This window comes from Condylostylus longicornis, unplaced genomic scaffold (assembly GCF_029603195.1).
Source record: "Condylostylus longicornis isolate FDR11 unplaced genomic scaffold, ASM2960319v2 ptg000051l, whole genome shotgun sequence".
Taxonomy (NCBI): Eukaryota; Metazoa; Arthropoda; class Insecta; order Diptera; family Dolichopodidae; genus Condylostylus; species Condylostylus longicornis.
Window position 1 is genome coordinate 513829 of NW_026578020.1, and position 21453 is coordinate 535281.

The window sequence follows — 21453 nt, forward strand, 5'->3', positions numbered from 1 at the left end:
CACCCTTCCAAGATGCTTTGTGACCGCTTTTTACAAAATGGTACAACATCCTTTGGGGGTAATTTTTATTTACTTTTGGTAGTGTAAGTATTCTATATAAATTGTGTTTTTGAAGTGTGAGTTATAACAAGAAGTGAACACTTCCTCAAGAAAATTGTTAAAGTTAGTACAACCTACGTTGTTTTATAATAAGTATGTAAGTACGCATTTAATTATGTTTTCTCTTCGCCATCTGCTGCAAAATGTATTGGTAAGCAAAACATAAGTGTACATTAATTTTCTTAACAATTTATTTTTAGGAAAAAATTTAATTAGAAAATGTTATTTTATTGCAGTAAATTTTTACAAATAGGGAATTTCAAAAAAATATTTAGGGGTTGAAACTTGCTAATACTGGTTTGTAGTGGTTAAGCTTTCTTAATTTCATTTTATATAAGAACAAAAAAAAATAAAATAATCAACAAAACAAAGTTCATCTGACAAATCGCACTTTACATGGTTCGAATTCGAAACTTTTTGCATAGAAATCGTGTGTTTTACGCTTTACCCTATATATACTAGGATTAGTGTTTACTGATTATAATTTCACGTGTTTTATTCGTATATGTTATAAAATCCAAATACATATATGCACGGATTTCAGTATCGAATTATTTTATGCATTGTAAAACTACTAGTCGTGTAGAAGGCTTGCAATGCCTCAACTATATATTTTTTTGAATGATAAAATTTGTCAGAAATACAAGAAGTTATTAATTTTTGCTTTTATATACATACTAGAATAAATTCTTATATGCCTGCACAGCATAAAATCCTATAATGAGAATAAATATGTCTTTACTATACACACAGAATATTATTTCATAGAGTTGTTTACATTCAATCGTACATTTACATAAGTGAAATCGTCTGATATAATATATATAGAAGCAATTTACGCAAAAAATGCTGCACAGCCAGACCCGGATTTATCATACATGCAAAGTATGCATTTGCAATGGGCGATAAAAAATAGGGGCGCCATTGAAAACTTAAAAAATCCCTAAATTTAAAGAAAAAAATTTACACCCAAAAAAAGGATTCCATATTTTTTTTTATATATCAATTTATAGCGAAATTAACTTAATAAAATCTACCTACATGCAAACATAATATTTTGTTCCTACACATATTTTCTATTTGCACCATATAACAAAAAATGTTCATAGAATTAAAATTACTCATAGATTTTTTTACTCTACACTACTCTTTCATTCTTATTTTTTATACGAATGCAGAACATATTTTCTTGAATGATATGAATCATCAGATTACAATTATTCATATTATTACTTTTATATACATTATAGAATGAATTTGTATATGCCTATAAACACAGAATATTTCACACAGCTGTATACATTCAATCGTTCATATACATAAGTGAAATCGACTCATATAATATACATACATAATATACAGAAGCAATGTACGCAAAAAAAAAAAATATATTCAAAAATACACATGCACACATAATTTATATTGTTTAATATGAATAAGATCAACACCCATGCGTACACATATAATTATCTCATAAAGCAACATATTTATTTTGCTGAGATTGCTCCCTATCAACACTCGCTCGTACACATATAATTATATCACAAAGCAAGGTTTTTTATTATGCTTAGTGATCGCCCTGGGTACACTCGTTCGTACACATTAAATTTAAAATGTTTCATACATGCAAAATTTTATTTATGCTTAGTTGCCGCCCACTCACCAAACAAACAAACACATTATTATAATGTATTACTCTTTCTGTATACTATTGCATTAGTAAACAACAAGAACAAAAAAAAAGAGAGAGAAGAATGAGAATAGAAAGAAATTAGAAAAAGAGAATGAGAGCAATATTCTTAAATGATGGAAAGCATAGCTTGATATTGAGATTGAGTATACCAATATTTTCTTTTTGTTTAACAACAAAAATTTTAAATGAATTTCAACATTACATGATCGTTATGAATTTCTACTACTATGTTTTGCTTTCGTTTTTGAAAAAACTGTTATCAATTACAAAATTAAATATTAATTGGTAATATCTACTACTTATATTGAATTGGAAAAATGTTGTTTAATAATCAAGCGAATGTTAAGAATTTTATGTTGAATTGGTCTTGTGTAAATCATCCAAATAATAAAAGTAAAATGAAATGGCGCAATAATTTGTTTCACACATTTAACTCCAAAATTAAAAATACATTTATTTTAATAAAATCTAAAAAATTTAATGAACAGTATAAAAGCTTGTACCAATGTACATAAAAAGCTTAGTTTTCAAGTCACAAATTTTAGAACGAAACTTTGATTTTCTTTAAATTTTTGAATGCAAGTCGAAACTTTTTTTATACGCTGCTTCATTTCTCAGGCGTTTTGTGAAATAAAAAGTCAAATTTTATTCGTAAATTTAAAATTCCGAATTAAAATTTAAAATTACGAATAAAATTTCGCTATGTGCAATGATTTAAGTATACATATAAGTAAATAAATTTTTCAAAAAAAGTTCATTTGATATAATCTTCATATAAATCTGATCATAACTTCATAAAAAAACATACATTTAAATAAATTACCTTGTTCTTGAATTTATAAAACAAAAAATTGAAAGTTTAGTTCCAGACTTTAATTTTATAATTCAGCATAATAAGGTTACAAGAAAGTGCTTTATGATGCACAACATGGAATGCCTATTAAATTTTGTTCACAGTAATAAAATTGGTAAAACGGTTGAAGGGGGCACTTTTTAGAAACCGCTTAGGGCGACGAATACATGAGGGCCGCGCCTGTGCACAGCATAATTACGGAGGAAAGGATAAGGTGGGCTGTTGGCACTTTCCAACTCTTCAAGACGTCGGAAGGGGATGTGATTTCACCAGCACTTCTGTAACGGGAGCTGGAGCCAATTATGCCTTTCTTAATATGAATATTTAGGAGTAGCTTGGCTCTCGGATACATTCCCGAGTCCTGGCGCGTGGCTAGGGTTGTCTTTATTCCCAAAGTGGGAAGAAGGGACATGGTGCCCAAGTCATTCAGACCGATTAGTCTCACATTGTTTTTATTGAAGACGATGGAGAAAATAGTTGATAATTATGTCCGGGCGGGCGTGATGGCGAGGAGGCCGCTGAGCGATTGTCAACATGCCTATCGAGCGGGGATGTTAACAGAGACCGCTCTGTTCTGCCTTGCTAGTATCCTAGGGAGCACAATAGAACAGTTAGAGGTTGCGAGCGCCCTGAGGCGTAGGGACGTGGACGATAGCACCCCTCTATGGATGTCCAATATATTGGCTACGAGAGTTGCAGGGGCTGCTGTGTGGCAGAGCACCCTAAGCGCGTGGTCAGGGGATGCCCACAGGGTGGGGTTCCGTCTCCGCTAATGTGGAGTTTGATGGTGGATGGACTCCAGGCTTATGCCGATGATACTGCCATCATCGTTAGAGGTAAGTTTGAGGGGACTCTTTGTGATATAATCCAAAGGGGAAAGAGCATCTGCACACAATCTAGGCGTGCGGAGCGGCTGTAGAGAGAAAATCGGGGGTCAAATACCTAGGAGTGGTATTTGATTCCAAACTTCTTTGGCGAAGTCACGAGGAAGCTGTGTGTAAGTTATATATCCAACTAACCAAACACTTGCAGAAATCAGAGAGTCAAATTCAAAGATTTCTGTTGATTCTGAAAATTAATATTATTCTCATAAAAAATTAAAATTCAAAATTTTAATTTTTGTTTTTCTTTTTTATTATATTTTTTTTCTCATTTTACTCCAAAATTATTTCACACGGTTTTGACCAAATAAGTAAAGTAATTGTTTTTTCATAATTTTCATGAATCTCAAATTTCAATGATAAAAACTTAACAAATATATTTTTTTATAAATTTTCGTTTTTAAGTGCGAAAGACTAATTTCGACACCACTTAAAAACAACCAGATTAGAACATTTTTTTGTTTTTTTACAGGTAGTTTTTTTTGTTTTTTTTTTTACATAAAGATCTATTTTAAAAAATTAAAATAGAGAATATTTTTTGTGTTAAATTTCTTTTTTTTTTTATTACATATTATTGAAATTAAAAGTTAAATAAAATAAATATTGTGAACCTTTGAATTATCGGCGTTTTTCAAGGAAGCTGACGCAATTATAGGATTTACACCGGATGTGGCTTTAAAGTCCTATTTATTCAACATCTTTTTGTCAAAAATACAAGGACCTGCCGCAGTCAGCCTAAGGAGACTGGAAAATGCAACGAGGGATGAAGTAAAAACTCAACTGAAGAAAACATTTCGAGTCCAAGAATCCTAATTAAAACTAAAAGAACAAGCGGACCAAATAAAATTTGTAAATGTAAGTCACTTTTATTCAGAGCTATCAATTGTTTTAGATAAACTTAATTTAAAGTATAACTTAGATTCAAATTCTCCTTCAGAGTTTAAACCTAGTAATAATGAAAGTAGTATTTTAGAAAAACTTTTAAACAAAATTCCTCGTTGTGATAATATGTATTTGAGAATTAAAAACGTTTCAAGCTTAGAAGAAGCTTATCATGAATTATTACAAACCGGTATTTCAAATAACTCAAATTTAAATAATAAATATTCCAATAGAAATCAAAATTTATTTAAAAGAAATAACAGAAATTATAGGAATTTTAACAATAATAATACTAATAATAATTTTAGTAATAATAATAACTATAACAATTTTTCATATAATTACAATCATAATTTTTATAACAATAACAATAGTCAGGCTAATAACTATTTCAATAATAACAGGTATAATAATAATAATAATAACAATAGCGGTAATCGCAACGTTTCTAACCTTAATAGAAATTTTAATAATAATTATAATAACTCGGGGCAAAACAGATTTAATAGAACAATAAATTTTAATAACAATAATAAGAATAATCAACCGCCAGAACCGATGGATGTTGATGTTAATTTAGTATCACAAAATACCCCATCTGAAGAAAATTTCCATTTATAGCCTCGGACAACACTCTACCAATAGTAGAATTTACTATTGGTAATAAAAAATTTAATTGTTTGATTGACACAGGCTCTACAACTTCTATTATTAACGATTCACTATTCTCCTAAATTACAAAGACAAAATTAAAAGAGCCTGTAGAACTAAACACTTTATTTGGAAAGAGCAAAATTTATTATACATTAATAATTGATGTTCCCATCGAATTTAATCATAAAGCTCAGATACTTTGGGGGGTAATTAATTTAAAATAACAATTTTGATTTAAAACAAAACTTTATTGAAATTATGGGAGAAATAACAAAATTTAAATTTAAGAAGTTGTTGATCAACTATATTCTTTAGACTTTAAAAATAGCAACATTCTTGATTATATCAAAACTGACCATCTCAATAATGAAGAACATAAAATGTTGAAGAAAATTGTTTATGAAAATAAAGACCTATTTTACCAAGAAGGCCAAAATTTAACCAACATCAATTGCATAAAACATCAAATCATAACCGATAGACTCGAAAATTTATAGATTTCCTAAAATTCATGAACTGGAAGTCGAAAATCAGGTTAAGGAAATGCTATCACAGGGGATAATTAAACATAGTAGCTCTCCCTATAATCCTCCAATTTGGGTGGTCCCTAAAAAACTAGATCAATCGAGACAGCAAAAATGGAGAATCGTCGTAGATTATAGGAAGTTAAATGAAATAACTGCAGAAGACAAATTTCCGATTCCAAATATAGAATCACTTTCCGATAAATTGGGAAAAGCCCAATACTTCACAACAACTGATCTAGCTAAAGGATTTCACCAAATCCTTGTAGACGAAAAGGATCAGCAAAAAACAGCTTCAAGTACATTATGAGTTGGTCAGGATGCCATTCGGTTTAAGGAATGCTCCGGCAACATTCTAGAGGATGATCAATTACGTTTTACGCGACTTCATTAATAATAACTGCGTTGTATATCTTGATGATATACTAATTTTCAGTACCTCACTTCAGAAGCATCAAAATGCTATAAAAAAATTTTTGAAAAACTTAGAAAATTTAATTTAAAAATTCAGTTAGACAAATTTCTCTTTTTCTCTAAAGAATCGGACATCTTCTTACAGACAAAGGAATAAGACGCAATCCAAAAAAAAAATTGATATTATAAAAAAACTTAAACTTCCAAACTCTCGAAAATCTATTAAAAGCTTTCTTGGGATAACCGGGTATTACCGGAAGTTAATAAATGATTACGCAAAAATTGCGCAATCTTTAACTTACTGTTTGAAAAAGGATAATAAAATCGATGTAAGTAATCCAAAATATATTGCCGCTTTTGAAAAATTGAAAAAAAATTATTACAAGTGATCCTATTTTAAGATATCCAAATTTTAATTAAAAATTTACCTTGACTACCGATGCAAGTGACTTCGCGATTGGAGCTGTTTTATCGCAAAACGGCCATCCGATTTCATTTGCCAGTAGAACATTAAATGACCATGAAACACGCTACAGTACTATAGAAAAAGAACTGTTAGTAATTATATGGTCTACAAAATATTTTAGACCCTACCTTTATGGTGTCAGATTTACAATTAAAAAGGGATCACAGACCTTTGGTATGGCTGTGTTCATTAAAAGAACATAACTCAAAACTACAAAGATGGAGGATTAAACTTAAATAATTTAATTTTGACATAGAATACGTCAAAGGCAAAGATAATAAAGTTACCGATTTCTTGAGTAGAATAAATGTAGAAGAAAATGAAATTAACGTGTTAGAATCAGACAGTAGATCAATAAGTCAAACCGATGTAGCTATAATTCATAGTGGCGTCGAAAATTTGGGCGATCACATTCCTATTGTAGAAAACATTGTAAATAAATACTTAAATCAGATTCATCTTATAGCAAAGAAACCTGGTGAACTGATTATAAAATACAATAAATATAGGAAAATTTTTATCTCAGAAGAAGACTTAAACAATGAAAATTATTTAAATGATTTTTTAAGGCGATTTATAAAAAATGGTATAACTGCAATTTATTCGGAATTAGGAGATAGTAAATTCAATATTCTGCAAAGGAAATTGACCGAATTGGTTAGTAATGATAGAAAAATTAAGTTTGTCAAATGCTCTATATTAGCTCAAGAAATTGAAAACGAAGACGATCTCATCAAAAATATAAAAGAAATCCACGAAGAAACTAACCATCGCGGTATTTTAAAGAATTTTAACGTAATTAAAAACAAATATTATTATCCAAAATTAAAAGATTATATATATAAATATGTTAACAACTGTAGCATCTGCAATTTAGCTAAATATGATAGGAAACCTATTAAATATAACCTTAATATTTCTGAAACACCATCTGAGCCAAATCAGATAATTCATGGCGATACATTTTATTTGAAAAAAGAAGTATTTCTTACCACAATCGACAAATTTTCAAAACATCTTTCAATTACCAAGTTAAATGACAGAAATAGTGTAACAATAAGGAATTCGACAGTTTAAATATTAAAGATTTCTGTAGACTAGAAAATATTGAAGTCCATTTTACATCCCCTAGAAGCCATACAGGGAATTCAGACATAGAAAGGACTCACGGAACCATTACAGAACATATACGAATATTAACCATAACCGACCTAAATCTAGATACTGAAAGTAAAATATTTAATGCCGTTGAAGCCTATAACAATACTCTTCACTTTGTTACTGAAACTAAATCAATAGATTTTGTAGAAAGGTAGAATTTCAAATTTTCAAGAAATAAAACAAAGATTAGATAGAAAAAAGGAAAACATTATAAATGGATTGAATGGAAGCAGAAAACCTTTTTCAATCCCAAATGATTTCGAAATATTAATAAAAAACTCTGCAATTGTTCGTTATAAGGAACAACCTCGTTATAAAAAAATTAAAATCAAAAAATTTAATAATAAAATAACAGATCTAAATAACAAAAAAATACATTTAACCAGAATTAAAAGAAAATATAAATATTTTTCAGGTGACGCAACCAGTAACAACAACTGTTAAAAGATCTCGAGCGTGTGTTGTAGGGCATGCAGCGCATTCGGATGGGGTCGCACAATAGACCCATATACATGGTCGCGGTGCACTGCTGCCCCCGTTGTACAAATCTACGCAAAAAATAAAAATAATCAAAAATACTCATGCACACATAAATTATGTTGTCTAATATGTATAAGATCAACACCCATGCGTACACCTGCACTCATGTTATATTGTTGAGATTGCTCCCTATCAAAACTCGCACGTAAATATAACATAATTATACTACAAAGCAAGATTTTTATTATGCTTAATTTCATATAATATATTACGTAAAATTTTATTTTTGCTGAGTCGAACCAAAGTATATATATTATTAAGTAGTTCGACTCGTTCCACTCTGTTAGTTTTCGTTTACACTTTGCTTCCAAATTCTTAAAATATTCCATTTTTGCTTAGAATTAGATGGTAATAAGAGTTGTGTAGGCAAGAATGAAACAAAATATTGTAAACAAACGAGTGTATCAAAAACATTGACCAGAAATAAAATTAAATTAAGTTAGGTAAAAATTTTGTTATTTTTATTTTGATAACAAAATTTTTTTTTTAAATTTTATTTTTCATTTCATAAAAGTTAAAACATTCAAATGTATAAAAGTAATAGTTATAAACTTAAAATTTCATACTTTGTTATACGGTACATACCTATTCAAGGTAGATACACAATATGATGTAGTAATATGTATGTACCCCGTTTAAATGGCTGCTTCAAGCTTATTATTGTCTACATAAACGTTACTTGACCTGAAGTCGGCTTCACTCAATTCGCTTACTTGACTTAAAATGTTAATAATGATTTGAAATTTAAAAGCTAAACGCCGTTTTTGGACTAACAAAGTAAAAACGCAGCTTGAGTTTCGAGCTGATTTCACGTCAAACCGCAATGTAGGCATAGAATGTACCGATATGCGTGTATGTATGTATATTCATAAGAAATATTTGTTTTAAATTTTTAAACCAAAATTGAAATTAAATTGATTTAATCATTGTTGTCGTGGCCCCACGACATATTATAAGCTGTCATCTAATTTTCATTTTTTTTTTTTTTGATTTTTTATTAATTAATAAATTAAACTATCTACATATATAAATTTACTTCCATACACAATTTCGCGTTTTTTATTCTGCTACCGATTCTTTTCAACATTAAAAGTTTTGCTGTTTATTTTATTTTTTTTTGTAATATATTTAAGTAATTATCTGTTGGTAGATAATTTTAAAGCCTAGAAAAATTAAAATAAATTACTTTAATGGCGCCGGCCACGTGTATAAAATGTGAGAAAGGTGTTGAGAGAGCAGAGAATTCTATACAATGCTATAACTGTAAACGCATTCTACATCATGCATGCGCTCAAATTACTCAGAATGAAGTTCAAATTATGAAGTTAAGCAACACCACATTTAGATGCTGCAACTGTGCTAAACAAAGACGAAAGTCATTATAGGAAGATAATATGCCTATTTCATCATTGCTGTTTCACCTCAAGTTGATGTTCAGAAAATTAGTAATATTTCTCTTTCTTCTAATATTTTTATTGACGTAAACACTTAACCTAATGATGACATGTCTGATTCTGTTGCTAACATTGAGGATACCATATTAAATCAAACTATTTCGCAAAATAAGACACAATCAAACAATGTAATATCATATGATGACCTATTTCAACTTAATTTAGATATTAAAAAGATATTAGAAGAAAATAATAGAAAAATGATTCAGTTACGGGAGGAAAGCAATTTCTTCAAAGAAAGAATTTGTTTTTTGGAAAATAAAATTAATCAAATGCAACAAAACAGGTTAAAAAAATGTTTAGACAATCCTAAGTTTAATATAAATGAAAGCGATATAAAATCTGTTTTTATGAAAAATAATCATAATGATAAAAAATCTGATGTGATCAACACATAACGGACCGCATTGTGTATTGTCTAGTTAAATGAAAGTGTTACAGAATATTATAAAAATGTCTGTTAAATACTTCTTTCCAATTTTTAGGACATTAGTAAGCTTATAGTTAACATACTTAGAAAAATGTAAATTTTTCTCTTAGTAGAGTATCGTTTTGTGCTACCCAAATTCCCTGAAATGCTCGCCAGTTAGTTTCGGTAACAACCAGAACTCAAATATCAAATTTCAAGAAATTCCATCAATTTGTTCTGTGGATATGGTGAAAAATGTAAAATCGGCCCGCAAATCAGTTCTCGAGCCCTGATCTTTCCAAAAAAGTTATATGTTCATTGCTTTAATATGAGGAATTCATATATTAAATTTCAATGAAATCGGTTGATTATTTCTCTTTATATACACAAAAGTGTATATTTGGCCCGTAATAAATGTCTAGTTGCCGATGTCTGATTTCTTCCAAAACATACGAATTTTTGCGGACGGTCGAGCTGAGCTTATATATAAAATTTCAAGTAAATCGGTTGAATATTTTCTTCAAAATGTTCAAAAATGTAAAACAGGCCCGCTAAAAAGTGCAGTTCCTGAGGCCTGATATATACCAAAAGTTGATCATTCCGTGCCATGGTGGAAACAAACTTACATATAAAATTTCATCAAAATCGGTTCAGCCGAACTTGGGATACACGCGTGCACACATAGACCGACGAACCGACAGACCGACAGACGGACAGACCGACAGACCGACAAACCGACAGACCGACAGGTTGCTAAAAATAGTTTATTTACACTTCCCTACTATGGAAAAGTACGTTCCCACCGAAAACTCGATATGCAAAATTTGTTGCCATCACATCACCTACCTATTGTTTACACAATACGGTCGGTAAAAATTTAAAAATCATAAAAATCATGCAAGTATAGTTTGTGTAAAGCTTTTTTCATTTGAAAAGAAACAAACTATGTTCAACAGCTTTAAATGGAAGGATAGGAAGCTGTCTGCGGAAATTTTTGGGAAGGACTTTAAGAAGAACAACATCTACATCAATGAGTCTTTTCATCATATTATAGAGCTCTTTTTAATAAAGCTCGTCAGATCTGTGAAGATAAAAATTTTAAATATTTGTGGGTTAAAAATTTAAAATTTTTTTAAAAAAAGTTGAAGGTGGCAGTAGAATTCAGATAAATGGTTTTGATGATCTAGATAATCTTGGCTGTGTGTAACATTTTTTGTTGTTACATATTTTAAATTTTATATTAATATTACTAATATAATATGATTCCTAATTCAAATAGGAATCAAGGCCATTCATCGTATTCTACTGGTTACCTTACTTCTACTGTTAATTCAATTGTTAATTCTGTTAATATTCTGATTAGACCCAATTTTAGTGTTATTCAGCAAAATATTAGCAGCCTAAGAGCAAATTTTGATTCGTTGTTATGTTATTTAAACTCGCTTGATTTAAAGCCCGATGTAATTTTTCTGACCGAAATCTGGATTTATGAATATGAATGTGGTAATTATTATATACCTGGCTACACTTATAAGGTCATATGCTTCTGGGGGTGTAGCTGTATATTTTAGAAATGATTTCAAATGTACTTGTTTTCATTATAATTTAAATTCGTGTGATGCATTGAAACTTATTTGTGACATAAATGGTTTTAGTTTTACTTTATTTTGTTTTTATAGATTTCATTGGCGTAGTGTTGCTGATTTCCTGTTTGATTTTTCTAATAGTTTATTCTCTGTGAAAATGAAAAATTTGATGATATTCGGTGACTTCAATAATGATATTTTAACTAATTCTAATGATATTAATGATTATTTGTGGTTGACGTTATCTGTTGGGTTGGAGCCTCTCATGTGGGAACCGACTCGTCTTGCTTCGAATACTTGTTTGGATCACATATTTGTTCGTTTGAATAACAAAAGTATACGTTATGAAAGTGAAGTTCTTCATTTAATGTTAATAGATCACTCTATGACGTCACTGAATCTTTTAGTTGACGTGGTTACAAATGTTAAAAATAATGAATTTACATATTCTAAAATTGATTTTAATAAATTAAGGAATTTATTACTAAATGAGTTTTGGTCTGATGTTTTCTCTTTTGATAACCCTTCTGATGCTTATGCAAATTTTTCGAAGTTTTATGTTCACATATAGGGACCTCTATGGAAATGGTTATGTTTAATAATCACAATAAGAAATTACCGTCATGGATGTCTGATTCTTTATTGGCATTGATAAATAAGAGGAATAAATTGAGGGTAACTTTAAAAAAGCACAGGAACAATGATAGGTTGAGAAATTATGTGAATCGATTAACTCAAAGATTAAAATATGTAAGAATAATTTTTATATTAATAAACTAAATTTTAGTCGTGGCAACAGTCGGACTGAATGGAGAATTGTTAATGATATCTTAAATAAAAATAATTATGAGTCTAATATTACTTTGGAAATAAATAATGTTATCACAAATGATGCTAGTACTATATGCAACCATTTTAATAAATTACCCCGAAATTGAACCGTTTTCCTAATATTTCTCTATTAAGCTCTTTGGGTTCTATGTCTAGAAGAGAAACTTTTGTTCTTAATGAAATTTCTGCTTCTAAGTTACTTATATTAATAAATAGCTTGAAAAATTCCAATTCTAAATCCGACTTTTCTCAGGTCTTGTCGCATAATATCTTAAAGCAATTAGCAGTCTATATTGTTGATATTTTATGTTACTTGTTTAATTTTAGTGTTTATCGTGGCATATTTCCAGATGAGCTGAAAACGGCAGCGGTTTTGCCACTTTTTAAAAAGGGAAATGCATTTAATGTTACCAATTATAGGCCTATATCACCCTTGCCTGTTATCTCAAAAATTTTTGAGAAGGCAATGAAAAACCGTTTTGTTAATTACTTAGAGAAATATGGTTGCTTCAGTAATGTTCAATTTGGTTTCAGGAGTGGCATGTCAACAGCAGGCTTTGTTAAAATTCTGTGGTGAGTTGTATAACGGTATCAATAACAATTCTACATGTTACGCTTCATTTGTGGATATCACGAAAGCGTTTGATGCAGTTCGATACGATATTTTATTAGATAAATTATATGGGTTTGGTAATTAATTTTCATTGATTCAATTTTAACCCTCCCTTTTAGGGGCAATGTTACTGCATTTGCCGATGACGTTGCATTTTCTTATTGCTGTGACAGTTTTTTCAATGTGGTTGGGGACATAAATCATGATCTTGGTCTTGTTAGTAAGTGGTTATTTGACAATAAGCTAGTTATAAGTAATAAAACTAAAGTAATGCATTTTGGTTTTAGTGGTTATATACCATCGGATTGTCTTGTCAAATATCACTCTCCGATTTGTGATAAATTTACACTTTTTAATAATTTTGAAGTCTGTTCTTATGATGAATCCAGATCTTGTAGTGGTGGTTGCTTCGTAATTGAATGGGTTAGTGAATTTAAATACCTAGGTCTTTTTTGGATAATAGGCTAAATTGGTCAAATCATTGTAATTATTTAAAGAAATATTTTATGAATGTTATAAGAAATCTTTACAATTTGAATTTTTATTGTTCTATCAAGGTTTTGAGGATGTTTTACTATGCTTTATTTGATTCAAAGTTGCAGTATGCTATTGTTTGTTGGGGCGGATATTATTTCAATAAAATTTATCCTTTACTGATCTCCCAGAAGCATGCTGTGAGACTAATTCTAAGGAAAAATAGGCGTGAGCATAGTTTCCCATTTTTTTTAACTTTAAATATTTTGCCGCTTCGTCATTTATATTTATATAAGTGTTTGAAAATATTCTTTTTGAGATGTGGGTACTCGACTCAACGATTTATTTTCAATTATAATTTAAGAGTTAATAATTTGAATGTCGTTGTTGAACCAAGAGCACGTACATCTCATTTTTCTCATTTTTATGATAGTGTTGCTCCTAAAATTTTCAATCATTCACCTATTTATATGAGACAGGAATTCAATATTGTATTGTTTTTGAGACACTCAAGACAGAACAGATGGATGACGTAATCAAAGGAACGAGTTAAAGGCAGAAAAATTCATTAAAAAAAATTTTTCTCCTCGAACTGGACTCGAACCAGTGACCTACCGCTTTCTAGGCGGACGCTCTACCAACTGAGCTACAGAGGCATGAAGAAATTGCCGACGAAATGTTTTCTACATTGCTTATACTGTAATTCACATGATTACTAAATATTTGTTTTGTTTACTTTGATAGCTACATACAATCTACTATTGAAACACACAATAACAAGAACATATATATTTATAGGATTGTGCCTATTGCACTAATTAAATTATGAATTTTACTAATACAACATCATAGTTGCCGAATTAATAAGAATGTGCTTATTACACTACTAATTTATCTTAATGGAAATTTCTTCATGCAACTGCAGAACAGATGGATTACTCAAAGGAACGAGTTAAAGGCAGAAAAATTCATTAAAAAAAATTTTTCTCCTCGAACTGGACTCGAACCAGTGACCTACCGCTTTCTAGGCGGTATCTAGTCATCCATTCATAACACTCAAGACAATTCCTTTTTAGTTTTGATCTAGAACGTATAGAGGAACTTGCTTTTAGTCTGGTGCTTTAGCTTTTGTATTTTGTAATTCTAGATCTCTATTGGGTTTAGTCGATATTTTAAATATATTTTAATTGCTTTCTACACTTCAATTTCTATTCTATTTTTAATTTTCTTTCATTTTTCTTTTTATTTTATATGCTGTTATTATTAAATTCTTTTTTTGATATAGTTAAATATTTGTATTTTAATAAGATGGTTTATTAGTTACCCGACATAATCAATTAAATAAATTTAATTTTTGAATATTAAAAAGTATCATTCGAAACTTGTTAAATGATAATAACAAAGGAATGATTTATAACTTATTTTATTTTTCTAATTTGTATATTACTGTGTAGTTTTTTTTTTCTTTCTGAAACTTTATACATGGTTGTAAGATGGAAATGTAAAATAAATGAAATGAAATAAAAAAAAAAAAATTTAATAGTCTAATTTTGTTTTTGAATCGCTTCACTTTTATAATATGGATCACCATTTCTGCCACATTATACTGGAATAAGTTACAGAAATAAAACTCCCAATTCTCAATATTTTATTTCAATTCCTGTACCTTATATACGAAAAAATAAATAACTTCCGCTTTTAAAAATACTATATAATAATAAATATAAAACGAGAAAAAATAGAGTTGACCTTGTCAAATCTGTGATACCCGTACGAATTTGTTATCCTATGTGCGAGTAAATATACCTTTAATAATACTTTAAGTTGCCGTATTACCATATTAATTTATGCAAAGTTTCAGTACTGTATTTTTCAAAATACTGTATGTGCCAAACTACTATTGCAGTTGTATGGCAGCTACTAGAAAAAGCCAAGCAATTTTAACGAATTTTGTCAAACACATCGGCTCTACTAATATATTCGCTTGTGTGAAATATCAATATTACAGCTTTTATAGTTTCTGAGATATAACTTTTGGAGTTGTACGGCAGCTACCAGAAGGAGCCAAGCAACTTGAACGGCTTTTATCAAGCACATTAGCCGTACTAATATACTTGTGTGAAATTTCAATACCATAGCTTTTATAGTTTCTGAGATATAGCGAAATAAATTTTGAAGTTGTTCGGCAACTACCCGTACCGGCACCAATATCATGTCCAATTCAAATAGGGTTCTGGCATCGCTAGGACGGGCGGACGGACAGATAAAACTAAATCAACTCAGAATTCGATGCTGATCAAAAACATACACTTGAGTCTATATCTCAGAGCATTATTTCTTAGCGTTACAAACGGTAAGGCAAATTTAGTATACCATTCGAACATACGTTCACACGGGTATAAAAACAGGTAGACATCTATTGAGTACTTTTTCCCTCTCCCAAAAATTCTTATGTGTATAAATATGCATATAAGAAGGTGTACTGTTTAACTCTTTTAGCATTAGTGTGATGTAAACGGAGAGTCAAACTACTTATTAATAGATATACTTTGGTTTTGATATTGAGATGTGTATACCAATATTTTTTTTTGTTTAATAACCAAATATTTTGAATGAATTTCTGTTATAAATTGTTAATATCTATATACTATTTATATTTGATTGAAAAAATATTGTTTGAAAAACGAAAATGTAAAGCGAATGTTAAGAGTTTTATATTGAATTTGTGTGGTGTTCAAAAAATTAAAGTAAAATGAAATGGTGCATAATTGGTTTCATTCTTTTATCTCCAAAATTAAAACAGTCTGAGTGACTTTCTGAAATTTCCAAACCACAATTTATCTTAAGCTCATGTATACAAGTCTACAAATACCAGTTAATGCATTTACTTTAATAAAGTCTTAAAAAATATAGCTTTTACACAACAAGCCACAAACTTTAGACTGAAGCTTTAATTTTTCATAAATTTTTAAATGCAAGTCGAAACTTTTTTATACACCGTTTCAATTCTCAGACGATTTTTGGAATTACATACAATTCATTTTTAAATTTAAAATTACAAATAAAAGTTTGCAATGATTGAGTTTTTTATTAAAAATATGTATAAAATTTCGGAATGTAACGTACGATCATTTAAATTTTTACTTTTTTTACAGACCGTATTGTGTATACAATAGGTAGGTTATGTGATGGCAACAAATTTTGCATATCGAGTTTTCGGTGGGAATGCACCTCTCCATAGTAGGGAAGTGTAAGTAAACTCTTTTTAGCAACCCGTCGGTCTGTCGGTCTGTGTGTGCACGCGTGTATCTCAAGTTCTGCTGAACCGATTTCGATGAAATTTTATATGTAAGTTTATTTCCACCATGGCATGGATTGATCAACTTTTGACATATATATCAGGCCTCGGGAACTGTTTTTTGTAGCGGGCTAGTTTTACATTTTTGAACATTTTGAAGAAAATATTCAACCGATTTTCTTGAAATTTCATATATAAGCCAACCTCAACCGTCCGCAAAACCTCCTAACTTTTGGCAAAAATCAGGCATTAGCAACTGGACATTTACTACGGGCCAAATATACATTTTTGTGTATATAAAGAGAAATAATCAACCGTTTTCATTGAAATTTAATATTTAAATTCTTCGTATTGAAACAATGAACATATAAATTTTTTGGAAAGATCAGGGCCGATTTTACATTTTTCACCATATCTGCGGAATGAATTGATGGAATTTCTTGAAATTTGATATTTGAGTTCTGGTTGTTACCGAAACTAACTGGCGAGCATTTCAGGGAATTCAGGTAGCACAAAGCGAAACTCTACTTAGAGTCAAATTTACGTTTTTCTAGGTATGTTAACTATAAGCTTACTAATGTCCTAAAAATTGGAAAGAAGTATTTAACAGACATTTTTATAATATTCTATAACCCTTTCACTTAACTAGGCAATACACATTGCGGTCGGTTATGTGCTGACCACATCAGATTTTTTTTTATATTATATTCAAATAAGCTTTACCTTATACAATTTATTTTCACTTATGCCAAAAAGTAAATGTTTGCTCTTACGAGTATATGATTGAAATAACGCTTATCATAAGTACATAAAATATAGTTAATTAAATTACCTTGTTGTTGAACTTGTAAAACAAGAAGCTGAAAGTTTAGTTTAGGCTTTAATTCTATAATTAATCCGGTATTTAGCAAGTTACAAGGAAATGATTAGAATGCACAATGTGCAATGATTATTACATTTTGTTTACATTATTAAAGTAGGAGGACCGATTGAAAGGGAAGCAGGCGCACTTTTTAGAAACCGCTTAAAGCGACAAATAAAATGGGACCGGGCCTGCATTTACGCATTTTATTTGCATGCATTATAGAATCTAAATGCATAATATGTACATGGATTTTAATTAGTATAACGAAATATTTTATGCGTATACAGTAATTGATCGCTTAAAGTGCTTATTGTCAACGGTATTTTACAGTTTTAAGCGTCATAACTCAAAACGAGATCCTAAAATAAATTACTCAAAAAAATTAGATCTTAAATGGAGCTAATCATTTGTTTAAAATTGTAATTTTTTGCAATTATTTTTAAGAACTTTCCTTATTTTATGTTTTTGTTATAATTTGTTAGGTTTCTCTCCTATTATGCACCTATAATATACTATATAAAAAACCAATAATATACTATATATTACATATAGTATATTATGGGTGTTTTTTGAAGAAAAAAAGGTAAACCATTTCACACACAGAATGGAACATAATTTCAAAACTACAGATATAACACTTGCAAGGCGCGCAAATAAATAGAATATTGTTTAAATAAAACAAAGATAAAATTAAATAGTGGGGTTTCTTTTTATAGAAATTGGTAGGATCATCAAGTAAAATGATTATTAGTAGCACAAAAACTTTCTAAAAACCTACTTCGGTTGTCTAAGTCGTTTAAGAGCAAAGATAAATTACCAGATTAATAAAGAGCTCGCTTTTATTGTCCTTACATATAAACAATAAATTTGATAACGAAATCTTAGCTGAGTTCATAAGTTTGCATGAAAATCGAAGTTTTTCAACCTATAAGAAGGCTTCAGGAAATGCTATGAAATATGGTCATGTAAAAACATATATGAAAAAGTTTGGAGCTTGGAGTCTTGGAAGAGCTCTTTTGTATAGGTCTTTTGAAATTGAGGCCTTTGAAATGCTTTGCTAAAACTACGGTTTAAAAGAAAGATATCAAATTCTACTGGTGAATTCCCAATGAACAAAACTATTTCTTCTTAGAAAAATTTCCCGATTTGAATAATAATTCAAGTAATTTTTGACCATCATTAATATGTATCATTGAACAGAACTGAGAGATATGGAAAATTTTATTACGAGAATTTTTTGCAAATTACTTTTGATGAATGCAAAAATCATAAAAAAAAGTTTAAAAACATTTTTAAAGATTCGGAAGAATAGAAGTAAATTTTAATAAAGTTTCTAATTAGTTTCATAATGGGATAGCTGATATTTTACCAAACTCACTTATGCTAGAATCAATAGGAATATTTTTTCGGAAGTCATCACCATCTCCTAGCTTATATATTTGTGAAGAGGTCTCATCCTTCACACTACTTTTGTCCAATTTCCATCCAACGAATCCTAAAATGATACCCAGTAGTATTATAGTTCCGCTCAAGATTAAAATACTCCGATATGATTTTAGATGATCAGTTAGCACTTCAAAAAACGACAATTTCTTATAAACTGAAAAATAAATTTTTTTTTTTATATTTGATTTATTACGGTTTTAATAATCTTTAATTTACGGTTAAAAAATAAATATAATAAGTATCAAACAAAATAAGTCAAAAAAAAACCTAAGAGACTCGTGAAGTATTCAAAATAAGGTTCTTAATCAAAACAAAAAATACAGTTATAATCATTTATTATTAATTATTTATTAGTATTTAAGAAATACTATTTACAAACTTTTATTTTTATTATTAGTTATTCATTATTTATTATTTATTATTTATTATTTATTATTTATTATTTATTATTTATCGAAATTTAGAGAAAAAACGAGAAAAAAAGTAGAGTTGACTTTGTCAACTCTGTGATACCCGTACGAATTTGTTATCCTATGTGCGAATAACTAATGTGCCATAACTAACTCTGGGGCAGACTATGACTTTAAGTTGCCGTATTACCATATTAATTTATGCAAAATTTCAGTACTATGTGTTTTTCAAAATACTGGTTGTGCCAAACTACTATTGAAGTTGTATGGCAGCTACCAGAAAGAGCCAAGAAATTTTAGCGAATTTTATCAAGCACATCGGCCCTACTAATATATTCACTTGTGTGAAATCTCAATATCACAGCTTTTATAGTTTCTGAGATATAGCCAAATAACTTTTGAAGTTGTATGGCAGGTACCAGAAGGAGCCAAGTAATTTCAACGACTTTTATGAGACACATTGGCCCTACTAATATATTCGTTCGTGTGAAATTTCAATACCATAGCTTCAATAGTTTCTGAAATATAGTCAAATAACTTTTGAAGTTGTATGGCAGGTACCAGAAGGAGCCAAGTAATTTCAACGACTTTTATGAGACACATTGGCCCTATTAATATATTCGTTTATGTGAAATTTCAATACCATAGCTTTAATAGTTTCTGAAATATAGTCAAATAACTTTTGAAGTTGTATGGCAGGTACCAGAAGGAGCCAAGTAATTTCAACGACTTTTATGTGACACATTGGCCCTACTAATATATTCGTTTATGTGAAATTTCAATACCACAACTTTTATAGTTTCTGAGATATAGCCAAATAAATTTTGAAGTTGTATGGCAGCTGCCCGAACCGGTACCCCGATCATGTCCAATTTAAATAGGGTTCTGGCACTTACTACAATAAATCATTTGTGAAAATTTGGTGAGCTTAGCTCAATTAGTTTTTGAGTTATCGTTCGGACGGACGGACGGACGGACGGACGGACGGACGGACGGACGGACGGACGGACGGACGGACGGACGGACGGACGGACAGACAAAGCTAAATCAACTCAGAATTTGACGCTGATCAAAAACATACACTTGAGTCTATATCTAACACCGTTATTTCTTAGCGTTACAAACGGTAAGGCAAATTTAGTATACCCTTCGAACATACGTTCGTACGGGTATAATTAATTTGTCAACAAAAATAAAGAAAAATAGAAAACCTAAGCATTATAATTATGAGAATAGGTGGATTGACAAAGAATTATTAATTGCTGTTGAATCCAAACATTATTGGCATTCTAAATATAAAAAAGAAAGAACAAATTTTTATTTAGAACACAATTTCAAATATTATAGAAATATGGTGACAAAATTAAGGCGAACGAAAAAGAAAAATGAATATTAAAGATAGTAAAAACGAGAAAAAAAATAGAGTTGACCTTGTCAACTCTGTGATACCCGTACGAATTTGTTATCCTATGCGCGAATAACTAATGTGCCATAACTAACTATGAGGCAGACTATGACTTTAAGTTGCCGTATTACCATATTAATTTATGCAAAATTTCAGTACTATGTGTTATTCAAAATACTGGTTGTGCCAAACTACTATTCATGTTGTATGGCACCTACCAGAAAGAGCCAAGAAATTTTAGCGAATTTTATCAAGCACATCGGCCCTACTAATATATTCACTTGTGTGAAATCTCAATATCACAGCTTTTATAGTTTCTAAGATATAGTCAAATAACTTTTGAAGTTGTATGGCAGGTACAAGAAGGAGCCAAGTAATTTCAACGACTTTTATGAGACACATTGGCCCTACTAATATATTCGTTTGTGTGAAATTTCAATACCATAGCTTTAATAGTTTCTGAAATATAGTCAAATAACTTTTGAAGTTGTATGG